This window comes from Eschrichtius robustus, chromosome X, assembly GCF_028021215.1.
Source record: "Eschrichtius robustus isolate mEscRob2 chromosome X, mEscRob2.pri, whole genome shotgun sequence".
NCBI lineage: Eukaryota > Metazoa > Chordata > Mammalia > Artiodactyla > Eschrichtiidae > Eschrichtius > Eschrichtius robustus.
The window spans coordinates 124402144-124418702 of NC_090845.1; positions in this window are offsets into that span (position 1 = coordinate 124402144).

A 16559-nucleotide genomic window follows, 5' to 3' on the forward strand; every position below is an offset into this window, starting at 1 on the left:
TTGACAATGCTGATTAAGGGTTATCAGAAATTCCTTTCTGAGGAAGAATCAGGGAATGAGAATGAGGACCTCCTCTATCTCCTATGTTTCTCATTCCAGAGCATGACATTAGCCATTCTCAACTGATGCTTTTATAATCTTCATAAAGTCATGAGTCAAAAAGCCACCTTGAGTGCAATTAAATATTGATATCTACATTTTTCAGACCTACCTGATTATTAAAGTTAAGCCTCTGTTGCCCACAAAAGCCAACTCTGATGGGTTTCCACTGATCCAGGATGCTACAACTTGATTATCAAGGAGGATAATAAGTGCAATTGGATTGATATATAGCAAATACACAAACATCTAAGAGTTCATAATAATACTAAACAATAATTCATTGGACAACATTGGAGGTTGTAGACACCCACCAACTCATTACTATAAAAAAAATGATAAAGAGAAACATTTACCTTACTTTTTTTTTTTTTTACAACTATACCTCAGGGTATCCAAATATTTGAAGAGGGACAAATGTATTTTTTACACAGGATTCTAGCTAACAAAGGCAAAATGAAGGATGGTATTAGGAAAAACATTTTTGCAACCCTGAATATCATAATAGGGCAAAGCCATTATCATCCTGGTTTTAAAATCATCAGATGAAATATTAATGGGAACTTAAACAAGCAGGAGGGATCAGATTGATATACCTGAAGGCACTGATCACTCTTGACATCACTAAAAATGGGACCACATATTATATGTCTTATGATTTCTTGCAAGAGAAAGTACATAAAACCACATATGAAGTACTCTTACATAAAATTCAATTTAACCTAAATCTAATCATGCCTCCAGATCTAACTCATAGTTTGGAGGAAATACAAGCTGAACATACCACAAAATATCAGCCAAAGCTAGAATGTGAGCCATTCTACAGGACAAAGGACCTATGTTCTCTAACAAATCAATTGCATGATAAAGAGGGACTTGGGGATTATTACAGAATAAATGAGACTTAAGACGCAGATCAATCAAATGCAAACCAACTGTAAAAAGACATTTTGAGACAATCATGGGAATCTAAACACGGGCTGAGTGTTTAATGATTTTAAGTAATTATTGTTAGATGTGATAATGATGTAATGGGTATGCAAAAAATATCCTTATAAGTTAGAGATTCATACAGAAGTATTTGTGTTAAATGACATATGTATAGGATTTAATGTAAAATACTCCAATAAAAAAATGGGAGACACAGTGACACAACAGAGTAAAATGTTGGAAATTGTTGAAACTGATTAATGGATACATGGGAGTTCATTACAGTATTATTATTTGTTCTAATTTTGTGTATGTTAGACAATTTGGGGGATAAAGACTTTAAAATGCTGGTACCCAGACTGGCAAAACCAAGTAAACCACCCTCAATATAGAAAGTGAACAAAATGAGACTGGTTTTGAATTGGATGAGCTTATATGCTATGTTCACATACAATCAAGTATGCTATTTTTAATTTGAAATTACCCAGTATTTTGGCTCAATTTTCTAGTCATTAATTACTAAATAGTCAATAAGCTAGCCTTACATTCAGTAAAGTCATTTCCTGTTTTCCCATTATAAAGGAAAGGATCTGTGTTTCATTCTGTGTGTGAATGCTCATGTTAATCAAATTATCAATATCTGTTCAAATCTCGAATACTCAACGTCATATAAAGACAAAGAGCTGTTGATTATCAAGAAGTCAGAGACAGGTCAAAGCACTGAAAAGTGTGTTTGTGCAGACACAGAGTCAAACAAGATTTCATTACCAAAACGTAAAAATGCAAGAAATGTCAATGGCATTTTTAAATAGAGGCATAGTATTAATAGATAGAGGGTAGTGGTAATATGGAGTCCAATCTGGTTGCAATTCAAAAGATGATGAGAAAATACTCCAAATGGCAAGAGTAGTATTCTCTTCATAGAGTAGTATGTCTTTATACTGAGACATTTTCTTCTTTGCTTTACATTTCAAAATTTCTTCAACAAATATATATCATCTGTGAAATCAAGGTTAATTGTAAGAAAATAAACGCAAAAATATATGGGAAGATGTATGATACCTAGGTGATCTCATGAATGTGAGTTTAGTCTATGTACATGAAATACAAAGAAACGGTGATCAAGATCAGAAAAAGGACAAGACAACCAGGTCTGTAAAGATGCTATTCTTTCAAAATATTAAGGAATAAGGTTATGTAGCTACAGACAACCTTTCTAGAAGGGAATAAGTAAGCTTTGCTTGTTGAAATTGTATTATGGACCAAGTTATGTGCAAAGAACATGAAGTTGAGGACTTTTGCCTGTTTTTGTTAATTGCCTCATCCCTGGTACTTAGAGGAGTAGCTGGTGCATAGTTGGCATTTAAATATTTGTTAAATGAAGGAATAACTGAATGCATTTTCTCAATCTTCCAAATAATCCTTTGAAATAGATGATGATAGAGGGATAGTGGAGAGATCAGGTAATTTGCACAATATCACATGGGCAATATAGACTGGAACCAGAAGTATCTGACTAGAAAAATGTTTGCACTGTCCACACAAATTCACTGAAACTGTGTGTCCTGTAATATTATTTACGTGGCACTAGTAAAATTAAGGTGCACCAGTAGGTATCATTTGGAATCAGTCAACCTACAATGCACCCAATAAACACTACAAAAGTCAGCCTTACTCTTGCAAATTGTAGCATATTACTATATGGAAATGGAGAAGGTTAAAGTTGTGATAGTAAGTGCAACCAAAGAGAACAGTTAACAAAAGATCTAGGAAATAAATCTATGTAACGTGACTGTAGGTGTGCTAAAATTGGGTGATACAAATTTTAAGGCTTGTAAAACTACAGAGGAGGAAACGGAGATTCCATAATGTTGAAGGGACTGACCTTGAAAGTCATAGTGAAGAATGTAAAAGAAATTTCAGGTGAGGGGAACAAAACAAGTAAATGCAGGCAGGAAGGCTGAGACGAGACCACTCAGCTCCATTCTACGATCTTAGTGAATTCCTGTCCTTCTCTAGACCCCAATTTCCTTGCATTGAAAGAGGTGGCTATATTAGTACAATAGACACATTTATCTGCTGAACCATTTCCCAAATCTACTGTTTTCTGAAAATTTCCCCTTCTCTCTGCCCCTCACTCCCCTCTGTAGTATACAGGGTTATAGAGGGAGCAGCCATGTTTCCACAAGATCAACCCATCTTCTTTTACCACAATGTTTTGTCCCAGAATTGGGGGTACCTGAACCAAAAATGAGAACCCCTCCCACATTAATTTGAACTAGAATTATGACATTCCAGTCTCAGTATGATTGGTCTCTGGAAGAAAGGGAAAGTAAAACCCAAGAGTGGTGCAAAAATGAAAGAGCTAGTTTGTATAAAGATTGATGAACCAAGAAGACAAGCAATGTAGCAAAAAGACGAGAGTACGAAAAAGACAGTCACTGGTTCTATAAGATGTCCCACTATCCTTAAATAGTAAATCTTTCTCCCTTTTCTTAAGCCAGCTAAAGCAAAACTTAGTTACCTACTGCATAATTCCTGTCCCATACAACTAGAAACTTTTAAAGTCATTTTTGGTTTTCCTACTCTCAAATTGCACAGGTAATTATGCTATACTTGTGGTACAGTATGCACATAAAACTGACTCAAGTGTGGTTAGAATGCAAGCCCCGTGAGAGCAGAGGTATTTGGTGTGCTCACTGATGTACCCTAAGTGCCTAGAACAGTCCCTGGCACACAGTGGGTGCTCAATATATGTTGAATGAAGACAAAGGTATATAGGAGATCAGTGAGCCATCTATTTCCACATATCAGTGGAGCCAGATTATAGGTAATCGGAAAGGGAGCCCTAAGAATAAATGTTATCTAGGAAGAGTTACAGAGCCTATGCTGAACCACCAGTATAACAAAAGTCAGGTTTCAGAAAAATATTTCAAAGAATCCCCGTTGGTTTTGAAATAAATAGAAAAATACTTGGAATTGATTTTAAAAGCATACGTGGACTGGCCCCTAACCATATCATCCACAAAACTCTCAGCAAGCTCCTCGTCAAGTCAATGCTTAAGCCACACAGCTTTCTTTGTTTTATTTTGTTTTTTTAAAAAAAAATGAAAGAAAGCTGCTCAACATCACTAATTATTAGAGAAATGTAAATCAAAACTACAATGAGGTATCACCTCACACCGGTTAGAATGGGCATCATCAGAAAATCTACCAACAACAAATGCTGGATAGGGTGTGGAGAAAAGGGAACCCTCTTGCACTGTTGGTGGGAATATAAATTGATACAGCCACTATGGAGAACAGTATGGAGGTTCCTTACAAAACTAAAAATAGAACTACCATATGACCCAGCAATCCCACTACTGGGCATATACCCTGAGAAAACCATAATTCAAAAAGATACATGCCATACATGGAATCTAAGGGGAAAAAAAAAAAGGTCATGAAGAACCTATTGGTAAGACGGAAATAAAGACACAGACCTACTAGAGAATGGACTTGAGGATATGGGGATGGGGAAGGGTAACCTGTGACAAAGTGAGAGAGTGGCATGGACATATATACACTACCAAATGTAAAATAGATAGCTAGTGGGAAGCAGCCGCATAGCACAGGGAGATCAGCTTGGTGCTTTGTGATCACCTAGAGGGGTGGGATAGGGAGGGTGGGAAGGAGAGAGATGCAATAGGAAAGAAATATGGGAACATATGTATATGTATAACTGATTCACTTTGTTATAAAGCAGAAAAAAAAAAAAAGACACATGCACCCCAATGTTCATTGCAGCACTATTTACAATAGCCAGGTCATGGAAGCAACCTAAATGCCCATCAACAGACGAATGGATAAAGAAGTTGTGGTACATATATACAATGGAATATTACTCAGCCATAAAAAGGGACGAAATTGTGCAATTTGCAGAGACGTGGATGGACCTAGAGACTGTCATACAGAGTGAAGTAAGTCAGAGAGAGAAAAACAAATATCGTATATTAACGCATATATGTGAAACCTAGAAAAATGGTACAGATAGACCAGTTTGCAGGGCAGAAATAGAGACTCAGATGTAGAGGACAAACGTATGGACACCAAGGGGGGAAAGCTGCGGGCGGGTGGGGGGGGTGGCGGTGGGATGAATTGGGAGATTGGGATTGACAGGTATACACTGATGTGTATAAAATTGATGACTAATAAGAACCTGTAGTATAAAAAAATAAATTAAAAAAAAACCTGCTGTATAAAAAATAAATTAATTAAATTAAAAAAATATATATGCCAGGTGCACTTATACCACAGAAAACTGTATATATTATTCCATCTATCTGGAAAAATATTCCCTCCCCAACTTTCCTGAGTAACAAATCTTACACATCCTTCATATTTTATTTCAGTTATCACTCCATCAGAAATGTGTCCCTTGTCATCTTCAAGGTTGACATTGAATATTTCTTCATGTGATTTGAAAAAATTAGCAACTGTCTTTCTTACTGGGCTGTATGTGAAAGAGAATGAGTCTTTCTTTACTCATCAGAGGACCCTCTGCTTCTAGAATATACCCAGTATATACTAGCTGCTCACTAACAACGTTTTAATTAATGAGTGAATGAGGAAACACAATTCTGGCAGTCCTATTCAAGATTAATTAGAAAAAGCAAACTAAGATGGAGGTGCCAGATGAGAGACAGTGTTAATAACTGTGGTATGGGAACAGTAACTTCTAGGCTAGGGCCATGGCAGTGGTAATGGAGAGAATGATAAAACTGTGGGGCTACTTTTATTAGTTTTTTTTTTTCACTATAAAAGCAATAGTTATTATAAAAAAACTTCACACAGCCAAGAAGAGTAAGATATAAAAAGTAAGAGTTTCTAACCCTAGTCACCTGAATCCCACGTGCCCTGTATAGTTATTGTTAAGTTATCTTTGTTTCCTTCCAGAACAAAAATGTAAATATGTTACACAAACACACGTTTTCTTTTCATTATACACATGTGTATACACTGTACACATACAAGATATCTGCTTTTGCCCCTGTATATCCATTTTCCATCTTCTTCCACCCTGCTCTTTTCCTAAGACTGAAATGTGTGGATTACATCGCCCTTGGTCTCTTGCCCTCTGGCTTCCAACTGGGTTCAGCCAATGGGAAGCTCTGGCAGAAGGTTAAGAAGGAGGAAGGCAAGTTGCGTAAGAATAGTCACCTCTCTGCTCCCACCTCACAAGGGTGCTTTACACTGGCTGTGCCCCTCCACTGAAGAAATTTCTCCTCTCAATACAACCTGCTTCACGTGATTCACTCTCCTTCCCAATCCTGCTAAATTTTTCCGTTTCTCATCACTGTGGCCCTAGGAGCGGAATTAGCTCTACTGCTACTAGATGCAGGTTCCTACACTATTCCTTGTGGCTACCCCATGACCCACCCGCCTCTTTGTAATTAACTGCTTTATAAATATAGGTATCATGCTCTATATATTGCAGTGTCCTTGATTTTTCCACTTGCTTCATTTTACTGATTCTGTGATGCACATTTTCCACATTTTAACATCCCTGTAATTGGGATGCATTTTACAATAAATGCTGCATCACAGCTTAACTCTCAGTGTTTTTACTTCCTTAGTGGTATATCAAATAGCGGTGCCTCTCAGAATTTATGAAACACAATAATATATCCTGCATCTCTGTGCCTATCAGTAAAAAGAGATAGAATACAGAACGTCTGGAGAAGAAAATTAGTTGTGGGGGCTTCTGAGAGATGAGGTAAACATGACCATATGTTCAAGCTCAGATACCTGGCAGAATAGTAGTGCCACTGACAGAACTGGGGCCTTGAGCAGGGGTGTCTGGTGTGTATAGAAGGTAATACTGAATTTACAAAAGTCCACAGGGTACTTGGAGGTAAAGCATTAAGGCTTAGATTAGAGGACATCACCAGGGATCTAGATGAACTTTTGAGAAAAAGCCAGTGTCTTTGGTGTGGGCTTGTCTTCATCAGTTCAGGCTGCCACAACAAAATACCATAGCCTTAAAAAACAGACATTTATTTTCTCACAGTTCTGGAGGCTGGAAGTCTCAGATCAAGTGCTAGCAGGGCCAGGTTCCAGTGAGGGATGTCTTCCTGGCTTACAGATGGCTACCTTCTCACTGTGTGCACACATAGCCTTTCCTTGGTGCATGCACATGGAGAGAGACAGAGAGACACAGACAGGGAGAGATCTTCTCTTACAGAGCCACCATTCCTATCGGGTTAGGACCCCACCTTTATGATCTCATCTAAACCTAATCAGTTCCTATCTCCAAATACCATCACACTGGGGGCTAGGACCTCAACATATGAATTTTAGGGGGACACAATTCTGTCCATAACATTCTGCCCCTTGCCCCCCCCCCAAATTCATGTTCTTCTCACATGCAACAGCCCAAAGAGTCCTAACTCATTTCAACATCAACTCTAAAGTCTGAAGTTCAAAGTCTCATCTAAATGTCATCTAATGAGTGAGACTCAAGGTAAGATTCATCCTGGGACAAAATTCCTCCCAGCTGTGCACCTGTGAAACCAGACAAGTTTTGTGCTTCCAAAATACAATGGTAGGACAGGTATACGATAGACATTCCCATTACAAAAGGAAGAAGTCGAAAAGGAAGAAAAAGTGTCAGATCCCAAACAAGTCCAAAACCTAGGAAGACAAATGCCATGAAACCTTAAATCTTGAGAATAATCTTCTTGGCTCAATGTCCCATCTTCCAAGTCCACTGGGGTGGCAGCATTACCCCCATAGTTTTAGGTGGGGAGTTCTGCCCCGACTGCTTTGCTGGGCTAGGGTTCTATTGGGTGTTCCAGCCCCCAGGGCTCCACTAGGCTTGTTCCAGCTCTTTTAGGTGAAAGTATTTTGCCACAGCTGTCAAATAAAATAGCTTTCTAAATTGCCAAATAATCTGTAAACTAGACAACATCAGTCAATTTCTAATTCTTATACTATGCCCTGTCTTCACACTGTAGTGAAAAACAAGGATGTATGGAATCAGAAATTAAGAAAAGGAAAAACATGGATCAAGAGTCAGCTACGAGGGATAGCCAGAGGTGTCTGCTGACCACTTCGCCTAGTACTTCAGAGGTGATTGTATATGTTGACATTTGGTGTCTTATGAAAATGACTGCGACAAATCAGCACAATTAATTGTTGTCATTCAATTATGGATGACCACTTTGTTCCCTCTTGCCCTAGCTGAAACATTCTTTCATCCATTCAATTATCAATTCAACATTGATAATTTTTTGTGCCAAATAAAGGTCTACACATTGTTCAGCATTTTTTGCGCCAAAAAAAAGTCTAAACTTTTTGGATAGAGTGAGGAATAAGACAGGTTCTATCCTCATGGAACTTAGATAGTAGTGGAGGGTATAGACAAGTAAACAGGAAATTATCATAAGGTGTATTTGTATGAGATGAGAAATGACCTGGGTGCTATGGAAACACTGAGAGGCGTCTACCCTAGAGTCAAAGTGTTGGGATGGGAGATGTTGGGGTGACTCAATGAAGGAAGGAGTGGAGTGATCTAGGCAGAGAGAACAGTGTGTACACAGGTTTTGAGTTAACACAAAACATGTGGCATGCTTGAGGAAATTAAAGATATTTGACTGCTAAATCAATCAATCAATCAATGGTAACCTTGGTATAAAACAGTGATTGTCAACTGGGAGTAATTTTTCCCCCCAAGGGACATTTGGCAACATCTGGAGACAGTTTTGATTATCACAACTGGGTGGGAGGTGCTACAGGCATCTAGTGAGTAGAGGTTAGGGGTGCTGTTAAATATCCTACAGTGCACTGGACTGCCCCCTACAACAAAGAATTATCTGACCCAAAACACCAATAGTGCCAAGGCTGAGAAACCCTGGGCTAGATTCTACCATGTCCCCATAGTCACTTGTTACAAGTTTAAGTAACTAATACTAGAATACTTTTACGGCTACCTCTTCTGCTATAAACTCCATGAGGTCCGAGACTATGTCCTGTTCATTACCATGTCCCTAATGTCTAGCATAATTTTTAGCACATAGTGGGTATTCAATAAGCATCCACTGACTGGTTTAAAGGGTGATTGATAAATGACCAGGGATGAGGGTGGCCAAAAGTGAAATGAATTTTAAGGAGGTGCAAGTCATGTAGGGTCATGTCTTAGGGGACAGATCAAGAGGGTGGCTTGGAAGAGGGGCAATCTTTTCACCAATATATTGTTAGCCATCTTCCCAGTCTCTGGCATGAAAAGTTGACATTTTCTCAAAGTGTTGCAAAGTGCTATGCAAAATCAGTTTTAAGATGAGTTCACTAACTCCTGATTCTGAGCACATTTATCACCATAATCCCCTCCTGTAACTGCAAAAGCATTTTCTGTATATGATTTCTGGATGGGCCACTGCTGTTGTATTAAGGGGCTTAGACTTTCTCATGGAGAGAATGGGCAGTGACATGATCAAACATTCATTTTAGAACATTAACTCTTGCTGTAATGTTAAATGGTTTGAAGCAGGAAAGGCTGACTACAAGGACAGTTAGCAGACGGCATTAATCCAATAAGAGGTTGTAGAAGGTGAGACTAAAACAGACAGTAGAGCTGGAAAGAGGTGGATATAATTTTAGATCTATTTAAAAGGATTAGGAGGAGGTAAAAAAAGAAGTCAAAAATGATCCTAGATTTTTGCCCTGGGAAATGAGGTGGATGTGACAGGAGAGAAGACGGAAGATGAGCAGATTTGAAGGTAAAAATGATTTTTATTTTAAACATGTTGAGATTAAGGTGTATGTAAAACATCTGAGTAGCCATACGAGGTATCCTGTTGCCGATGTTACTTTGAGGTTCAGAAGCTGATCTGAACTGGAAATACAACTTTGTAACTCATGAGAACATCGCTAATGTGAGCACTGGGAGTGTCAAACCACCCAGGCAGTGGGATGTATATTGGGACAAGAAGAGAGCACACGAGAGAATCCTGAAACTTATTCTAATAAGAATTAGAAATTGACTGATGTTGTCTAGTTTACAGATTATTTGGCAATTTAGAAAGCTATTTTATTTGACAGCTGTGGCAAAATACTTTCACCTAAAAGAGCTGGAACAAGCCTAGTGGAGCCCTGGGGGCTGGAACACCCAATAGAACCCTAGCCCAGCAAAGCAGTCGGGGCAGAACTCCCCACCTAAAACTATGGCGGTAATGCCTCCATCGCCACCTGTGTACGCTGTTGGCGCACACTCTGGTGTCTGCAGGGGTGGCCGCTTCTCCGCGGGCTCCTCTGGGGACGCAGCAGACGGCTGCCGGTGTCCAGGCCTCTCTACACACAGGGCGGCTCTGGGACGGTGTCCAGGCGTCTCTACACACAGGGCGGCTCCGGGACGGGCCGGGCTGTCCGCGGCGTCTCGGTTCTGCTCCGGCTGGAGCTGTGCTCTCTGATTTTGATTCCTCTGCTCATCAGCTGGAGGTAACAGTCGGATGTCGTTGCCCTTGTTTCTCTCGTGCGCTTTCTCGAACAGGTGATAGATGGTTCAGGGGATCTGGGGACTGCACACTCTTGCAGGGACATTTCTACCCACCTGGCTACCTTCTGCACTGGGCGGGGGGGGGTGGGGGGGGGCAACAGGTGAGCACGGAGCACAGCACTAGTTTGGGGGAAGAAGATGGAGTCTGGGTGGGGAGGGGGCTTCACATGGAGTGCAGGCTGAGGAGGGGGTTTGTGCCTGGCACGGACAGCGTAGGCGTCTGGGGTGGGGGATGCAAGGAAGAGGAGGAACATGGGTAGGGTCATCTGACCTTGGGACTGTCTCTGCACTTGGACAGGGGATCATCCTCTCCTTCACTTCTTGAATGCTTGTGGCTGGTTGTTCTCCACTTGTGGTTGGTTGTTCCATGCTAGGGGCTGGTTGTTTTGAGCTTGCACTTAGTTGTTTCACACATGTGGTTGGTTGGTTGTTCCATGCTAGGGGCTGGTTGTTCTGTGCTTGTGGTTGGCTGTTCAATATCTGTGCTAGGTTCCTCCAGTTTGCAACACACCTCATCCATGTTGAAGGCAAGCAGTGATCTATCCCAGGGCTCCTATCTTTCCTATATATACCCCTCCCAAGTCAAAGAGGATAAATTACCCTTACCCTTTGTTTGGTCATCAAGTCATTGCTCCAGCCAGTGGTAGCCCTGGGGTGGCTAGACATCTCAAAGCACTGCTCCCAACACCTCCATGGTGCTGGTGGTGGAGGGGTTGAGGTGTCGGGGAAGCCAAAATGCTCTGGTTGGATGGAGAGGGGGTTTCTTTAGCACCCTCTAAAGATGCATCCCAAAGCGACTTGCCATCTCTTCTTATCTCCCCTGGTTCCATTCTGGTAGTGCACATGGCAGGGAGAGAATGTTTCCCCCATGCCTTTCCCCACTGGCCACCTCCACTAGTGGTTCATGCTGTTCTCTCCCACCCTTCACCATTGTCTATTATTTTGGATGTCTTATCTAAAATCCCTCTAAGACAAAGTGGCCATATTTAAGTGGAAATTTGAATCACCCTACTTCCCTTCTATGACTCCCTTTTATACACCTTGAAGAACTTACACTTCTCGGCTCCTACCAGGGAACTTTTCTGTCCCACCTCCTTTTCCCTCTGTTCACGTAGTTCTCCTCAGTTTTCTATTTCCAGACTGAAATCTCTTTAGGTTATCAAAGTTCTTAGTGAAACTTGTTCTACTGGGTATCCTCATCTTGTTTCAAATCTAGGGGATTGAGTTCATCTCAGAGGTGTAATACTGAGACTTGGATTTTACCACTATAGGTGAGTAGAGGAAAATATGCCCATGTTGGAAGTTGTACTGGGTGTTTTCTTACAGGAAACTACAACGTAAGACTTAGGAACAAACCCAGGGAAGGGCTTGGCTTAACCAGAGGCATGGGAGCCTCCTGTGAAAAGCACGTCTCAGTATGGTTCCTCAGCCACCAGACACACTTCCCACCTTATTTTACTGCTGGTACTGTGAACACGCTACCTCCCTTTCTTCTCCTGGAGAAACAGAGCCTATCTCACTCTTGTGAGGAGGGACACTGGGGGGTCATTTTCATGAATAGCTATACAACAAACTTCCAGCTTCTTGGAAGACAATTTGTGAATAAGTCCTATCCATTTAGTTCACTAGGTAAAGGGTCTCTCATTCCAGATTTTGGCCTAGGTTCCTAACTCTAATAGAGGGCTGCCTAGTTTATGATCTTCACCTTAGCACGTGTCCTTTTGCCTTAGTGGGTTTTTCCTAGATTTCTTATGGACCGGTAACTTCCTGGAAGTTACTAGTGGCTTACTCATGCAAGGTACATTGATACATTATACTACTTTAAAAATTTAAGGCATAACAACATAACAAACTCAAACTCAGAGATAACTGACAAACTTGGAAAAATATTTGTAGCATATATCCTAAATAATAGGCTAATATCACTAATACATAAAGACTTTAAAAAATGGTGGGACAAAAGACCCCAAATCTGATAGAAAAATGTGAAAAATACATGGACAGAAAATTTACAAGACAGATATAGAACTGACCATTAACCATCTGAAATGATGTTTAATCTCACTAAATAGAAATTCAAGTTCATAAATGATATGGAGACCAACTCAGAACTGACACAAGTATTTGAGTTAATAGCCAAGGATATGCAAATCAAAACAATGAAGTACTACTTCATTCCCACTAGGGTGGCTATAAAAAAGAACAGAAAATAACCAATACTGACAAGGACAGAGAGAAATGGGACCCCTAGTTCACTGGTGGTGAGAATATAAAATGGTTCAGCTGCTGTGGAAAACAGTTTGGCAGTTTCTCAAAAAGTTAAACATAGAATATACCATATGACCCTGAAATCCACTCAAAAGAACTGAAAACAGAAAACTCAATTATATCTACATGTATGTTCATAGCAGCACTGTCCTTAATAGCCAAGAAGTAGAAACAGCCCAGATATCCATCAGATGAATAAACAAAACTATATCTGTACAATGGATATTTTTCAGCCATTAAAAGCAGGTATTGATACATGCTATATAGGTAGATGAACCTTGAAAAGATTTTGCTAAGTGAAACAAGCCAGATGCAAAAGATCACATGCTTTGTGATTCCATTTATATGAAATATCCAGAATAGATAAATCCATAGAAACAGAATGCAGATTAGTGGTTGCCAGGGGCTAGGAGGAATTGGGAGAAACTGCTTAAAGGGTAAGGGGCTTTACTTTGGAGTGATGGAAATGTTTTCGAACTAAACAGAGATAGTGGTTGCACATCCTGAATGTACTAAATGCCACTGAATTGTTCACTTTAAAATAGTTCATTTTATGTTATGTGAAATTCACCTCATTAAAATATTTTTTTAAACTTTTTAAATGAAATATTTAAGTTCTAACCCCTGGTACCTGCGAATGTGACGTTATTTGGAAATAGGGTCTTTAAAGATGTAACCAAGTTAAAATGAGGTCATGCTAGCTTGTGTGAGCCCTAACCAATGGTTGGTGTCCTTATAAAAGGAGAGAAATTTGGATATAGACACAAGAAGAAGGCCATGTTACAAGTGAGGCAGAGATCAGAGTAGCTGAAGTGGCAAGCCATGAAATGCCAAAAATTGCTGAAAACCACCAGAAGCCATAAAGAGGCTAAAAAGGATTCTTCTCTAGAGTCTTCAGAGGAAGGATGGGTGGCTGCACCTTGATTTCAGGCTTCCAGCCTCCAGAACTGTGACAGGATAAACTTCTATTGTTTAAGCCACCTAGTTTGTGGTAATTTATTATGGTAGCCCTAAGAGATGAATACAGACCTGGAGCAGCCATCATGGACCACAAGATAGAAGCCTCATGTTGAGAATGACAGAATGATAAGCTATAAGGGGCTGGGCATAAGCTTTTACTATGGAAATAAACTAAATCTGTGTTCAAAGAATATGGCTTAAGACATCTTCAGAATCAAACCATTTTAAGAAATATGACTGGTGTACAGAAAAGATGCGTGATGGAAAACTTGGTGAACTGGAAAAAGGGACTGCAATTTAAACTTTCTTTAATGCAACTAAAATAAATAATGCCTCTGTGAAAGGCTGTTAAGTGAAAAAATAAAATCACAGGCATCAAAACATACAGATGGCAAGTTTACGAAGGAGTACCTATCAAGCATAGTGGAAATTATGTCTTCAACAAAAATAAGCTGTTGCAAATTTCAGTTTCACCAGTAACACTGCTGCTCAGCATGTTAAATAACATGACTGAGAACTTATAGGAAAGGTATATGAAATGTTAAATGATGTGTGAGGTCTTCCATTTCCAGATATAAATGTGGATGTGAAGACTAAATTTTTTAATTCTCTAATTTCAAACTTCATGAAAATGAATTTATATTGTTCAGTTTAATATTTTCAATTCATATTGATAGTATGAATCAGATACATACAAGTTGTTGAAGTTCATTATAGTACTATCCTGTAAATTAAAAAGACAATTAGAATAGATGAAGTCTACAAATATCTCAGAACTAGTAACCCTAAATATAAAAAATATGCAGATGCTATCCATGTTTGAAAGAACTTACGCATTTGTAAAAGGATGAGCTCAATGTCATCAAGCTGCCATTTTTCTGTGTCTTCCTCGAGGTATTGATAATACACCCAGGCCACTACAACACCCTCAGTGGCTCCAAAGTTGCCTTCCTTCCCAATTCTTCCTTTATATCACCTCATTGCAATGACTTCTGTTAGAGTAGGGGTTCTTTACCTGGTGTTTATGAATTTAGACAGGAACAATTCCATCTTTCTTTTCATTAAACTTTAACTGAAATTTAGTCTTTCCTTACATTATAAATGGAGTAGCTGTGACTTTGTCACCAACAGGAATCACAGGTATTTAAGATCACATTACAGTTGTTGAAAATGGCTTCAAATGTCTTTCAGATTTAGACAAGCTGCTAAATCTTGTTATGTAATTCACAGGAAAAAAATACACTTATAGTACTCTATCAAGCATTTGTTTTCTCTGCTTAGATATTTCAGGGCTGGGGACCCCATAAGATTTCCTCAGTGGCTATTTCACTCACCATGAGAGTGAAAAAAGTCTCATATCCAAATAGCATTTTTCCACATGTCTCATAAAATTTGACATTACCTTGAATATAGTATATCAATATCAATAATATGGTCATCATTACATAAGAGACAATACAGAATAAAATAAATTCTTCAGTGAAAAATGACACAGCTTGAACAAATTTCCCTCACAGCTGTTCAATCTGTAAAATTGGGATGTCTGGCAGGCTACCTGTGATAATTCAATGGGATGACGTACACCCGGGATGGTATTTGGCATACAGTACAAATATGGCAGCTATTTAAGAGTATTGTTATATCATGCATGTGTTGCAAATTAACAGTAATTCATGACTTCTCCTTAAATATATCTAACTATGTTTCTTTAAATTTCCCAATCCAAAGTGAATTTCTAAACATGAAAGGCCACATCTGTAATGTTTCAATTTAGTTCATAATTAAACTACCAATATTTTGGAAGCAAAAGTACCAAAAGATTTGATAAAGACAATATTGGGAGAGCAACACATTTTGGTTTGTAATAATTAAAATTCTGGGCCTCTAAAATTTGGATTCTGGATTAGTCTCCAGTTGAAGAAATGCTCACAATCTTGTTTGAGAAAGAAAGATTGTTCTGAAACTTTCAAGTACATTTTCAGGATTTCCATGGTCATGTATGATTTCATTTGGTAAGAACTTTTAAGTGAAGCTGGAAAACTAAGATTTTGGTGATGTCAACTGTTAAAAATAAATTCTGGCTTCCAAAGACAATATTGGAAAGGAATGTCTTTAAACTTTCACAAGACCCAGTTCCCTATTGGCAGGGATCCAATTTATTCATCTTTGTATTCTCAGCATCTACAATGAAATATGGCCCTGAGTACTTCATACATGTGCACTGAACAAATACTGTTGATTGCTAGAGAACAGGGAAAATTGTTGTAAGTTCCCTCAAGAAAATAACATTTAAAACACAGATACAGCTAAATGGGTAGTTTGAGAAAATTCAGGTCATGGCAAGAGTTCACCAAAGGAAAATGTATTTCAGTTCAGATATATCATACCCTTGTTGCAATCTCTCACCACATTAGCCTGGGAATGAAGAGGCAGGGAATAACAGGAGGCACTGCTAGATGGCCAGTGAAGGGAGGGAGAGTAGTGAAGAAAAAGAAAACTAGTAATTTTTGAGTTCTTTCTTTGCAAGAGGCACTACACTTTGGATGCTGTCTTTTTTTTTTTTTCTTTTTTGGAATTTGCAAAATATTTTGATATTACATTTCCCAATTTTATCATTCTCATTATCATTTTAAAAAAAGACCACATGGATGCTGTCTTATGGATTCTTCAAGTAACTCAGTTGGCACAATAAAGAAAGAAAACCAAGGAAGGGAGGGGAGAAGCAAAATCTGCACATGGCAAAGTAGCACATTACATGTATCCTATG